General features: G+C 46.6%; 1 pseudogene; it reads left to right on the top strand.

The window, feature by feature from the left end:
• The first annotated feature begins 1,319 nt into the window (after nucleotides 1-1,319).
• Nucleotides 1,320-7,710, top strand: LOC146867193 (zinc finger MYM-type protein 1-like; annotated as a pseudogene).
• The last annotated feature ends 7,480 nt before the right edge of the window (nucleotides 7,711-15,190 follow it).

Genomic DNA, 15,190 nt, shown 5'->3' on the forward strand with positions numbered 1-15,190 from the left:
GTCCAAGAATGAGAACTTGGTGTTCAGGGGGCTATCTGGTCTCAACAGATCAAGGTTCAGTTTAGGAAAGACTGGGAGGGGACCTCAGCATGTACATTATTTAGTTAACCAACAATCTCGTCAGAGAGCGAGTCACCTAATCGCAAATCTCTACATATTACCCAATCATCTCTACTAATTTTAAGCAGACATGCACATCATGGTTTGGACAACGGAACGGACCCTTCCTCATTCCATTCAAATTTCAAAGGTAGATGGGGGAGGGGCAGTGTGCATACGATTAGGAGCTCCCAGTAACCCCCAGCCCCTCCTGAGCCATCCTCAGAGATAATGCGAGTGTAGCCAGGGCGTAAACAGGCACTCCTAGGAATGACAGCATGTGCGCTGCAGCTCGCGGTGTTTCTACTTGCAAACAGCCCCGGGGGGGATACAGCAGGATAGAACCACTGGAAAAGAGGAGGGGATAAGAGGCCTAATTCAAATGACACGCATGCCACCCCCGCCTGTGGCGCCAATGCAGCTAACCCTGGTCCCGCTGCCCTATATCAGGATGTCTCTAGTCCCTCTCTGCAGCGCCAATGCGCGTCTCTGAACTTGGCCCTCCATGTCCGTTGAGCAATTCATATTTCCTTCTTCTCCAGCTCTTTGTCTCCCTTAGCTACCCCACTTCTCTCTAACAACTCACAGATACACATCACATGCACTCATAGAAAGACAACAGAAACGATAAGGACACAGGTACAGCCTGAACTCAAATACAAGCACTGAAATGGAAACAACAATGGTTTAAGACTCTGAGGGCCAGTGACACAGGAGAGCCGTCATGAGGCTCGCGTGCAACTTCTTCGAAGTGCTTCAAGCCAGTGACCGAGAATGAGTGAGACCCCAATGTAGTGCACAAGGCTAGTGATGCGCGGAGAGTAGAGTCTCCTCTGACGCATGAGGCCAGGAATGTAATTCCCTTACACTCCGGTGAGGTGCATGCAGAGAGCCTGGGGAACATTCGAACCCTATTGAATTATGTGAAGCCCTCTAGGGCAGTAAGGGGGCTTCATTGAATGTGAGTGGGGATTGATGGCACACCTTGGTGCGAGTCCATGACTGCTTCGTGGGACTGATGGTCAGGACTGATGAACAAGAGTATGAATGCAGTGCCATAGAACAGGCGGAGGTCCAGAGGACTGTGAAGGGCAGAGACAGGACGTGTGTGAGATCTCACTGAAAGAATGAAAGGATGAGTGACACTTGCTTGAAGTGCACCAGATTACTGATGAGGGGTGGGTGAGACTCCAACAAAATGTATAACTTACTGATGAGAGATGGGTGAGACTCCACTGGAATGTAGTAATGTACTGATGAAGAATGGGTGAGACTCCAGCGAAAAGGAACATTTAGGAATGGGTGACACGCAATTTAAACTCAGTAGACTGTTGATGGGTGAGACTCCATTGAAGTACCGTAGATGGGTGAGACTCCATTGAAGTGCAGTAGAGCCAGGGCCGTCTCATCAGAGACTGACGTTTGGCCTTGGTCAAGTATATGTCTGCTAACGAGGGTCAGGAACACAGGCCTCTTTTATGTCTAACGGGTTCAGGAAATCAGATACACCGGGTAAGGTACAATGTGTGGGAAGTGGTTCTATTGAATGGTGCTGGCAAGCATGTACACACCTAGCACAGGGTGTAAGGAAGTTAAAACCAAACTATCTGCTCCCCATCAAGAGAATCCCTGTTTTTTGAGTCACATCTGTTGCCCTACCGCAGAAATAGCGAGGTGAGTCTGTTTTGGGACAGGTGGGGTGAGCAGAGAAGGAAAAGGACTCTGTCTCTTTTCCTTCCCTTCCTGCTCAGTCGGCAAGGACAGTGTCCTCTTCTCCTGCTCTGCCGCTGGCAGCTGTCCTCTTCCCGCTCTCTCTCTTTCTTCCTTCCTCTCTTTCTGTCTATGTCTCGCTCCTCCTCACTGGCCTGAAGCTCTTTCCTCTCCTCTCCTTTATTGGTTCCACTGTCAACTGGATTCAAACAAAACAGAAACACTTCAGCTGGAAATGTCGTAATTTTCGGAGCTTTTTCTATTCCAAAGTGCAACCTCACGAAAGAGAGAAAAAAGGATCAAAATATGAAAAATCATACAAATAACTAAATTAGCGGCACTTTACAAAATTTACCAGTAAAGCGATATTCTCTTTTTATCTTCTTTCTTTGCACAACATTGGTTTCCCAGGGGGTGGGAAGTGCACCATTCCTGGAGGGTCTGCAATATTTGGTTTATGGTGGAGTGGAAAACGTTTAATGAGATCCTTTTAAGCGGTTTTCCTTATTTTGGCTTATAAATTTGTACTGCAGCTCTGTGTCCAGGAATGTGGTCTTTTTAAACCAAACTGCTTAGGTTTTGTAAGGCTATAAACAATGCACATTAAAACGGGTCCCTTTTGGGCCCTGTGGTCATGTCCCTAACTTTTCAGGAAGAATCACTCACCGATTTTTGAACAAGGAGTGTAAAAGCATTAAGGTTACCATGTTACTGCTTACATTCACATGCTTTACTTAAAGTTGCATTCCCTATGAGAGTTTGCTTTTTCCAGGATGCTGCTACTTTTGTATTTTCAGGCAGCATATTACTCTTGTCTAGTACATAATTTGAATTGAGTTACATCCATGAGTTTATAGCGGGTCACAATTGGGTTGTAGTTGAAGGCAGTGAGAGTTTCTCTCAATGGGGTAGTATGGTGTTCAGTGGAGAGAGGATATGGCACTCGGGCTCGAGCTGTCGAATTTGGAACTGGGGAACCAGGTTCACCCTTTATGACCAGCCCACTCTCCTGAGGGAGCACATTCCCATGCTACACCTTAGGAGGCCCCAATAGACCTTAGAAGCCCACTGGCTGTATTACAGAAAGTGCCTTGGGGGTGAAACGGACATGTGCGCCCGCTTTGCATGCTCAAGGGGCACTTTGGTATTACAGAAGGGGCTGTGACTCCTTCTGTAATACCAATAGCGCTGCCGCACATAAAGCGCCAACGCTATCTTCAGGGGTTGGTCCCTCATTTGCATAGGGGCATTGTCCCATGCAAATAAGGGGATTCCTTTGCATCTGTGCCGGTGGTGTATTAGACGCGGGAGCAGAGGCAAAGAAGCTCTCAGCAGGCGCACCTAAAATGTTGCGCACTGTCAGTGCGCCTCTTGAGAGCAGCCCTCTGGAGGAGGGAAAGGGGGTCCTATGGACCCCCTACACATGCCCTTTTGAAAGTGCAGGCGCGTTGCTGCTTACACTGTGAACATACATAGCATCGGTAAAGCAGCCACTCTGGTTTTTACATGAATGCAGTTCGCAGCTGCCCTGAGGTCAGTGCATTCATCATAATGCGGCACATTTCCCTTCATTGCGTTGGGCGCACCATTTAAAAGGTGCGCCCAGCACAATGTAAGGAAATGCGCAGCATCTATAATGCGGCCCCTGGTGTCTAAGCACCAGCAGGTGGACCCTAGCAGTGGCAACTGTGGGTGACTGCAGACCTTCCCTCCACAATCCATACTGAAGTTCACCTCCAGTCTTGCGGGCAAGCCTACGAAGCAGCGCACCCTAGAGCGACAGTGACTCTGTCACTGAGGTCACAAGACCCTTGAGGCAGTCCACCTCACCCATTGGTACCTCCATTAGCCTTGTTTCAGCAGTAGTAACTCACCAGGGATCGGCAATGCAGGATTTGCATGCCCACCATACTAAGTTCGCAAACTTGATGGTCTCTCTGCTTCATGCATTAACATGTGCTGCTTGTTTTCGGGCCAGTGGAATTATGCAGCAATGGAGGCCAAAGTTTTGTCGCAGTGTTGACTAAATTGTGCAGCAAAAAAAAGACTGCAGTGTAATGCGATACATTTTATGATACTTTAGTATTTTGACATGTTTACACATACCTACAGTCCTCGCAAGGATTTTGCCTCGTTAGTACCTGTGCAACATACAAATGCAGCAATGAGAAAGGTGACCAGTCAATCTTTGCAAAGGGCCCTCCACTTTGCAGCAACATAAGTCACCTTTCATCAGTAATTATTGATCTGTATAAGCTACAAACCATTTTTTTGTTAAAATCGTCAGATTATGCAACAGACAATGAATTATGTGGCAAATATGGTATAGCCATAAGTATGTGCAAAACCTTTGCAAATTGGGATATTTTGCTATTCCTATTTGAACTGCTGAAAAGGGAGAAGAATTGATGACAGAAATTGCATGGCTCAGAGAGAAATGACTACTTTTAAGCGTATTTGGCACATTCTGTGATTGGAAATATATCCTCCTTTGTGAATATATTTTAGTGTCAATAACTCATATTAAACCTTAAATAAGCATGTGTGTCTATTGGTTGAATTAGATAGCATAGTAGTTTGTAATTGGTCAGTGAAATGCCAAATAAATACTAAAAATAGGGGAGTTTTGATCTTTCTGGCCACACCTCTGACTCTGCCCATTAATCCAATCCTTGGGTTATTCTGGCCTTCTGATTCTTCGCCCACAGTTCTCCTACTTTTTCCCCCCCCCACTCTGACTAGTGTTTCCAGCTTGTTTTGTTTTGAATGTCAAGGCCCCACAAGCTGGAGTATTATGGGCGTCGCAGATCACAGTTGGCAGATGTGGGAACTGGGGCTGGAATCGCAGGCTGCATAGGGCACTTTCCCTGTGCCTTGCCACTTTACTTATGAAGCCTAATAAAGGTACCAGATGGCACAGTATCAGGAAAAATGTTATTTTATAGTCCCTGACTTTCCTTAAGCACAATAATGCATTACATCAGCTTAACCAAGTGGACTAATATACCTGAGAGCAATGTCAGGAAAAGGGAAGACCCATGACTTGACCACTGTGTATCTATTTATATTATGGAATACTCTGGTAACATTAATGGTAAGCCACATTTATTCAGGCAGAACCACTCTGACCCCTTAGAGAAATATGAGGGCCCTTGTTGCAGGTGTACCAAGTGTAAACCGAGTTGCCCGATTATCAAGTCTGTACCATTAATGGCCTGACAATGTTCCTAAATTAAAAATAGATTTTTCCACTCAGGCCTCTTGTGCTTGTGTTTGTGATTCGCAAAAAGTGCAAGAGATTTACTCACAGTATTGCACCAGCATTTGAAATGTGAGTAGCCCTTATGACTCCAATGCACCAGTTGGCGCCCAGTCTATTAATGCTTTGTGAAGTAGGGTTCTTTAAAGTGGTGTTTCTTCAATGTGTAAAATATCCACCTGAAGGGGTTCCACCTATAGTATAAAAATGAACATAGTAGTTGCACTATTTTTTATTTGATTTTTAAGTCAGGGAACTGGCGATTTGGTACTCACTCCCTTACATATTTTGGGAGCAAGGTTCTGGCAGATTAATGGTGGAATAGATGCTAGAGGTTATCTGCACCATGTTTGAGCCTTCATGCATCTCTCACACACTCACACTCTCTCCTAGTTCTGTGTTTTCACAATTCTCTATTGCCCTTAAAACTGTGTGAAGTTTTACACCTAGCTTGGCTCAGGGTACTACTAATGAAGATTTTGTCTCAAGTCCATCAGTTTTATTTCTATGTACTTGTGTCACCATTTAGCAACTGAGCAGGGCCATCTTAGTGCTGCATTTGAGTTGCCAGCATCTCTTCCAACTCCAAGTCCATAGACTGAGCTCCAGCTAACCTGAATCATTACCTGGTGGTAAGTCTCCAGAGTCCCTGAGCAGAAGGAAATGCAGCACCACCAGCCATCGGAATCCAGTAAAAGACACACAGTTGATGGACGGAATGCAGAACAAATCAAAACATTCACCCCCAGTCAAGAGATCTGGGTTACATCCATAATTCTTTTGCTCACCATGCCACCCCAGTTTAGGAATCCAGTAGTCAGTCCGACCAGCAACTTACAGCCAGTGAGTGGATCAAGAAAATCGCAAAAGAGGGCTACAGCTGCCACTACTACTGCTAATAAGTAAGTGTACTATAGTATGGTGTCTAGCATAAACAAATAATGATTTCTTGACCAATCTGTTTGGATACTTTTTGTCAAATTGTGATAATGCACTCCCCTTCTCAGCATCACCTCATTTGTGCATTTTCTCTTTCTTTGCTATGTACTGAACAATTCTGTAGTACAGCACTTGCATTACTCAGACCAAATCAAAAGCCTTACAATGTATTATTATTTTTCCCAACAGATTTCGTTTTGCTAAAAGTACAAAAATACTTTGCTTTTGGAAACCTGCTTGGCCACATTGCCTGACATCTTCAGCTAAAAGAGATTTTTCAGGTAGGTTCCTCTGCCACCATAAAATACATACTGCAGTGTCTTATGTATTACGGAAACACATTTAGTCAGGTAAGATGCTGACTAGAATGCTCTTCTTGATGTGGGAACCTAAAGGTGTTATAAAACAGCTGGCTAGACCTTCTAGGAAGCCTTTGCACATGCATCACTTCCCTTCCCTGTTGCACTAAATTGGAAGAGGATCCTTATATTGGAGGCAGGTTTTGCCCCTAACACTCTCTGTGTTGATTACATGGGAGAGTGCACACAAAAGACTGTTTGCAACTTTTAAACTGCAGTTAAATATTCTGTATGTTCTCAAATTGCAACCGCTACAAACTTATTTGTTCCTTTTTCTTAGAATGGTTATCTGGAAATTCTTTCCAAAGAAACAGCCAAGTGAAGTGAACCTATAGTCAGACAACTCAGAAACTAACACAATTCATTGCGATGATATGTCGGATCTGCAGTTTACAATTTAATATGGAGTCGAGACCACAGATTTAGAAATATCAAGTGATTGCACCCCGGTCCCAGGAACATTTTGTGGAGTTGTCACTGCCTCAGATGAATAAAGCAACAGTTCTTATGCAACAACAACTAGTCTTCAGGATACAGAGGAAACACTTGTAAGCACAGTTGCACCAAACCAACCACTCAAGAGCACATTGCCCATTCGAATCATTGTAACACAGTCACAAATGAAGAAAAAGCACATTCTGCATTTTCAAGGAAGATGGTTCCAGGATTTCCCCTGGCTGCATTACAGTGGTAGAGTGGCAGGAGTACTATGCTTTCACTGTGCAAAGGCTAAGTCACTGAAATTAACTGAGCTTTCCAAGAACACAGAGGAAGCATTGTGCACTAACTGGAAGAAGGCAATAGAAAAGTTAAAAAAAGAACCAGAACAGTTATAGTCAACTAGTACAGTATAGAGGAGGCCAATCAGTCAATCAACAGTTATCACAGCAAATCCAACAACAACAGAAAAAAGCCTGGCTTTGTCTTAACAAAATCATTCATACAATAGCTCTTCTGGCAAAACAAGGCCTTGCACTCTGAGGTCATGATGACAGCGATGGGAATTTCCGTCAATTTCCTAGTACACGAGCAGAGGATGTACCTTCTTTGAAACAGTGGATTACAGCAAATTGAGCAGAATATCTCAGCCCAGACATCCAAAATTAAGTTCTTCAGTTATTATCCTGTGCAATTTTGCATCAAATCCATAAAAAATTTGGTGACAATCCATACGCAGTAATTGTTGATGGCACACAGGATATATCTAGTCAGGAACAAGAAAGCTTTTGTATTTGTTACATTGACCAAGATCTGTATGGGAGGGGGATGGGGCAGGAGACCCTTGAGACTTTCTCCATGTTCTTGGGAGTGCGGGGCGAGGGGAGGACTCTGGACCAGAGATAAGCAGCTTCCTCCTGGACTCTTGCTATACTCGCTGCTGTGTCCTGTGGGAGGGGAATCCGTCAGGCGGCGCGGGAGGCTTCAGTGTCCACTTGACTACATTAGATCCTGGCGACATGCTTGGGAGGGTGGTTGGGGTGGGGGATGCTGTTGGGGGAGATTTGACGGGGAGAGGGGGGGGGGTCTTTTGATTGTGTTACTTTATGGTAATGGACCACTCTTGTGGACGGTCTGCATTCTTGTACAGATGCCTTATGAGAAGAGAGATATGCCGTTGAGCTCCGATTGGCGGGCTGATCGATTCACTGCATCCTGGTTCATCTGGGTGGCCTGTTAGGGGGCAGGGGATTTGAATATGTTATCTTGTGAAACTCAATAAAAGTCTGTTTAAAAAAAAAATTGACCAAGATCTGTATCCTCATGAGGACTTTATAGGACTGTATCAGGCTGATAATACCACTGGTACTGCAATTGCAACAATTGTCAAAGATGTTTTATGCAATCATGGTCTTTCTCTGTCAGAGTTGAGAGCACAAACATATGCTGGTGCAACAAATATGGCAGGGAAATGCCATGGTGCACAAGCATTAATACGCCAAGAACAACCACTTGCTCATTATGTCCATTGTTGAGCACATTGAACAAATCTGGTGATGCAGACTGCAGCACATAAATGTTCCATATTGGAAGATGCACTACTTTATGTCCAAGAACTTGCTAATCTGTTTGAGCAATCTATGACATACGGTACAATATTCTCAGATCTCATCCAACAGTGTAGAAGGCCCTGCAAATGTGTTAAAAATAAAGCCTCTGTGTCCAACACACTGGACGGCCTGTGTAAAAGCTATAAAAAAAAGTAATGGATAATTGTGATCTGATCTGGGAACCCTAGAACAATTATCAACATCCAAGTCCAGTGGTGATGTGTCTGCTCATGCTTTTGGTATGCTGGCACAGTTTCAGAGAGGAACAACTGTCCTAGGTCTTCAGATTGCTCTCCAAGTACTGCAGCTTCTGGAATGTTTGAATATTGTGTTGCAAGGATGCCAACAAACTATATCAGGCTACTAGCTGCTGTTAATGTAGCAAAAAGGGCAGTACTAAAGCTCCGTAGTGATGAGTCATTTGACAGTCTGCTCAATGCCAATAACCACATGACTGCTAAGTACCATCTTAATGCCATTGAAGTGCCACGACTGCGCCAAATCCCTAAATGGATAGATGATGGAGCAGCAGAAACTTTTCATCCTGCAACCGTTGGGGACTACTTTCGCCCTCAGTATTTTGAGCTTTTAGATACTGTTACTCTTCATCTTACTTAGCGTTTTGACCAGGAAGGCACCTAAACATATGAAAAACTTGAACAAGTGCTTTTAACAGGCAATGGCATTGACTCTCTTGCTCAGGACAAAGAAACTGACCCTCTGCTGCTCTCTGCTCAATTGACTATGAGGGTCATTATGATGGCGGAAGGCCCGCCAGCTGTGCGGTGGTGGTCCTTGCACCATCGAACCACGATTCCCCCCCGCCACATTACAATAGTGGGGGATCCAGACTGGGACTGTGGAGGACGCAAACGTAGTGCAGTGAAATGCACAACATGCATTTTTAACATGCCGGCGTGTGCTGCAGTCAGCAGCACCCGCCGCAATGTTAAAGTGCAAAATGAGACCGCCATGGTGGCGGTTGCATCCTGATTGGGTGTGGGGAACGCCGCAAACATGGCAGTCAGTCCCGATTCCCACCACGATGGCGGCGGACTCAGGTCCGCCCACCATTGTAATGACCCCCTATGTTATCAAGTATGTTCAAGTACACTTCAGTCCAGGAACTGGCAGACATACTCCAAAAAATGCTTTCAAGAGAGAGAGCTTTCTTTTCACAGGTTGAGAAGCTTCTACAGATTTTTAGATCTCGCTGAGTCAGCGCACATGCGCTGCTCGGAGAGACTTTAGTATGTGAGTTTTCAAAGTGCTTCTGGCTGGCGACAAGCTTGCGTTCACGCTCGAACCGCCAGCCTTCAGGGCCATCCGTCTTTCCTCTTGCTTGCTCCCTGCCTCCGCCCCTCCCCCCGCCTTTGCGCTTACAGACTATTCTGAGCAATAATTTAGCAAACCAGCAGTCGTATCTCAACAGCAGAGTCACTCTTCAATGAACCTGCATTGGCACAATTTAATGTCATTCTTCTCAATGGTGCAGCGCAGGAACTTATTACCAATAACGTCAGTCTTTAATACACCAATTTGACGACCTTTTAACAATCGTTCTTTAAAGAACAGGTACATAGGCATGGTGATTATTTCCTTTAATGGACCAGTACGTCCATTTCTAAAAAATAACACACTATAATTGTACAGTAATGGCACTTAAAAGATCCATATATCCTTGACTAGTGAGTACACACATTTCCGGCGCTGTAGATCATGATAATCGGCATTCGTGGCTTAAACCAACCTGCTTTACATAAAAAAATATGTTTGTTAGCAATCCAGGAAAATGTAGTTCAGACCGAAGGTCTCTGGCGCTGTAGCCACAGGGAAAAATGCTGCTGCATGTACGGAATATTAGGAATGTGTGATATGCCGCTAGTGAGAGACCGCTATATAACATGGTAATTCCGTTTCAAGCACAGTCAGTAAATTAGAGAAATGCTCACAAAAAGGTTGGTACCACCGAATCAAAATACGTACGTTTTACATGCATCAAATGAAAATGAAAAAATCACATAGCACTGGTCTGTAACAGTCCGTTTCACAACATACCTCTATCTCTACGAACAATGATCCAAATAAAGATCATGGTTGTGTACAAAATCCTAATACTGTATGTGCACTGCCTTCCTGTGAGGAATCAAATCCTGACCGCCAGCCCCTCCCCATCATGATCTAGGGTCAGGCTCTTACTGGCATCATTTTGGGACCACCCCAACCACACAACCACACACACAACCCCACACACACACACACACACACGCGACCACACACACACAACCACACACACACAACCACACACACACAACCACATACACAACCACAACCACACACACACAACACTACACACACAACCACACACACACAACTACACACAACCACAACCACACACACACCTACACACATAACCACACAACAACACAACCACACACAACCACACACACAACCCCAAACACAACCACACACACACAACCACACACACACAACCACACACATAACCAACCACACACACAACCACAACACAACCACACCCACAACCACACACACACACAACCACACACAACCACCCAACCACACACACACAACCATAACCACACACACAACCACACACAACTACACAACCACACACACACAACCACACACACAACCACATGCACACACACAACCACACACTCAAGCACCCACAACCACACACACAACCACAACCACACACAACCCCCCACACAAACAACCACACAACCACACACAAACACAACCAACCACACACAGAACCACACAACCACAACCACACACACAACCACACACACAACCACACACACACAACCACACAACACATACACACACAACCACACACAACCCCCCACACACACAACCACACAACCACAACCACACACAAACACAACCAACCACACAACCAACCACACAACCACAACCACACACAAACACAACCAACCACACACACAACCACACAACCACAACCACACCCACAACCACACCCACAACCACACCCATAACCACACACAACCACACACACACAACCACACACATAACCACAACCACACACACAAAGGGAGGAGACAACTGCAGCAGGATCTTCCGCTCGATCAGGACAGCAGAACCACCGGAAAAGGAACCCCTCGGCACAACCTGGGCAGCAAGAAGTTGTCACTGGAGACATTGTGATCCTATGAACAATAGTGTCATCAATGATCTAATCCAAACTGTAAACTGTGACAAATAACATCACTATATATTGCAGTACCACAAAAACAGCAACAAGCATTGGCATAGCCAATAGGGACCTTATAAGTGTTTTGCCATGCAACAGTTGTTGTTGCACCAAGGATATTGTGCTGCATAACTAAATACTTATAAGGTCCCAAAAGCGAGACCTATTGGCTATGCCAATGCTTGTTTTAGTTATACCAGTATATTCTTGTGAGGCTGAGAGAAGTTTTAGTGGTCTCCGCCAATTGAAAACTTGGTTAAGATCAACTATGTCTCAGAAAAGACTGAATCATGTTGCCATATGCAACATACATAAAGAGACGATGGACTCAGTTGACCTACAGACAATAAGTTTATAATTTTATAAAAGATTCCTGCAGCAAGAAAAACAATTACTAATCAGTCCAATTGCATTTTGAGATGTAGGAATGTTGCTTAGAGCATTTAGTTTATTCTTCCTTTTTTGTCCCTCCTTTGTTTGCTTGGTGCATGAAGATGCAAGATTCATATACATATTTTCTTCCCATTTGATCGTTATTGTGAATGTAAATAACAATAAAGCAGACTTGCAAACTGAGACTAAATGCCTGCCTTTCTCAATATTTCTCTTCGTTATACAGTCTCACACAATGTGACATTTGTATAGGGGTGTAGGAAAAGCCCAATTAGCTGTCCCTCCAACTGCTTCACTTGAACTCAGCGGTCGGCAATTTATATTTAAAAAAGTGTTTCTTTAATGGGTTTTTTTGTGCAGCATTTATGCTCTTTAATGACATACACCATTGACGTACTCATTTAATAAATCTCGGGACGCAAACTATGAGTGCATAGCGTGCGCATTTTTCATTCTCTTTGTTTTGGGAATTGCCTCTCTATATGGCCACCACGTATCCAGATGATTTCTTGTCAGTGTGTCCTGAATGCATCCTAAAGCGCTCTGCAACTGCAGGGGTGTCTCAGTGTTATTTGGGGCTGGTGCTCCTTTTCTGTGTATGTTATGCCACAATCTTCTATGCTTCCAAGTGTTCACATGCCATCATTCTGTGACACCTCATTGCCTCCGTCTTTTATGCCGTGGACGGTGCCTTGCTTCACCCCGCTCTCATGTTGAATCGGAAACCTGTCATCTTTGCCTCTGTATAATCTCAATTGGTGCCCCTCGCCCCGGGTCCATTTAAAATAAAATGTAGCCTGGGTGGCCAAGATGGCGGCCAGATAAAGACGGTGGAGTGTGTCTCTCCAGCTTAGCTGTTGGAAAAGCTTTGTAAAGCAGCCCATTCCCGGTCTCCTGGCATAGCTGGGGAGAACCGGGTGTGTGCGGACAGCCGAGGGATCAAGGATTTGTTCCGCCTGGGTGGCTCGGCGTCCTCGCGGACCCAAGTGCACGAATCGAGAGACGGCCCGCCCGGCCCGGGCAAGAGACACGTTGCGAGGCGGGTGTGGACTGTCGCCGGGGCGGTGGAAGCGCCCTGTTGCCCTGCATTAGTGGGATTAGCGGATCTACGAGTCCCGCATGCCCCAGTTTATTGCCGCTGAGAGCACATGAGAGAGACAGGGTGATTTGGCGGACTTCTGCCGCGGCGGTGGAACTGCACCCGCTATTTTGGACCGCGATGGAGCGGTGACGGCATCCTGCAGCGCTCGGACATGAGCCGCACTGAAGAGGTGCGTGCTGGCTCACTTGGACATAGCTGAAAGCACGTGCACCGGTCGCTTTGCCATTCAGCGCTTCCACAATTCCAGGTAGCCCCGACATTGGGGGCAGCAGAGCACTGGGCATGTGGGCGCCGCCATTTTAGATCAGCTGGAGGAGGGTCCCGCACCGGACTCTGAGAGACGAGGAAGCTGGAGGGCGGTGACACGAGGTGAAGCCTGGGGCTTGGACCCAGTGTTGACACCTACCAGGAGCGAGGGATCAGCGCTGGACACCAGTGACCACCAGGGTCATGGGGGAGAGAGGACGAGCTGCGCCATTTGCTGGTTCCAGTAAGTAAGGCAGTGAGGCCCGGCAGCCCTGTGCGCGTCACTGCATTAACCTCCCACTACTGTGCATTGCAGCATCGGCCTGCAGCCCTGTCTGGGGCACCGCTGGGAGCTTCAGCATCTGGCCTAGGGGGCCCCCATTGGAACACTTTGGATGGGTGCGCGAGACTGTGGGGGCCTGAAGCATTGCAAGTATTGCGTGTGTTCACCGGTTCGTATACGCCAGAGGGGGCCGCGCACCTGTTTATAATACCCTACGACACTGCTTCATATGCCTGCGCGGGACTTCTGGCTCGGTACTCTACGGGGGCTAGAAACAGGGCAACAGAAGACCTCCTGGTTGCCTAGCGGACCATGAGCAGAGCCCTCGCGGACTCACGCGGTGTCTGCGGATTTGTGGGTGAACTTACGATGTGACGGCCTGTCAACTGCTGCTAGGGTCAAGGTGCCTCAGCCATGGCAGCAGCGCGCCTGAAAAAGGACAGAAATGTGAAGGAGATGCTCCTGGGCAAACTGGAGCTGTGGGTGCGGCAAACACCGCGCCTGCAGATGAAAGCTAGCAGGAAGCAGGGGATGGTGACGATGGTCCAGCCACTAAGGCCTTCATGTTGGAACTGTTCTTCTCCCTGAAAGAGGACATCCAGGATTTGAAGGGCCAGTTAACTGCAGATCTGAAAGAACTCCGGAGCGATTTGGATGAGGTCGGCGACCTTGTAGCCTCCCTGGAGGATCACGAAACGAACAGGGACTAGGAGATCCATATGCTGCAGCAAGACCTTCTCCGACTGCAGGAACAACGTCTTGACCTACAGGCACACGCTGAAGACCTCGAGAACCGTTCTCGACGAAACAGTGTACGGATCCGGGGAGTACAATGGAAGGCGGAGGAGGATGATCTTAGAGCCTACGTGCTGCCGCTCTTCCGCCACGTCCTGGGAGAGGACGACGCTAAAGAGATTCGGATGGACGGGTGTATCGAGTGGGTCTACCCAGAGGAAATAAGGCACCGCCACCAGACATTCTCGTCTGTGTGCACGATTTCCAGCCGAAGGAGTTGATCATTTGTAGGGCCCGAGAATCCCAACCTATCCAGTTCAGAGGACACACTCCCGCTTTATATCAAGACCTGGCAGCGTCCACCCTGTTCAAGAGGAGAGAATTTCGAGTAGTGACTTGCCACCTGAGAGAGAAAGGAATACCATATTCTTGGGGACACCCCTTCCGCATCCTCTTTAAGCACCAAGGTAGGCTGCGCCAGATTCGTTCCATCAAGGAAGCACTGGAAGTCTTGGAGCTTGAAGTCCCCATGTTGCCCGTGCATGTTCAGGGTTCTAGAGATGCTCCATCGCAACGGCCTCCATGTTGGCAACAGGTTGGCAGGTCTGCTACGGAGCTGAGTCCAGACCCAGTGACGATGGCCAAAGAGAGAGAGGCAGTGCTTTCTTCGCTGAGTCACCCCTTGGAACGCCCGATCTCCCCCTGAAACGAATGGTGTAATTAATCGGCGGCCAGGGAGGCGTACAGGAACAGTTCATGTCTTCCCATAAAGACGTACGCCT

This window comes from Triturus cristatus, chromosome 1_2 (genome assembly GCF_964204655.1).
Source record: "Triturus cristatus chromosome 1_2, aTriCri1.1, whole genome shotgun sequence".
NCBI classification, from domain to species: domain Eukaryota; kingdom Metazoa; phylum Chordata; class Amphibia; order Caudata; family Salamandridae; genus Triturus; species Triturus cristatus.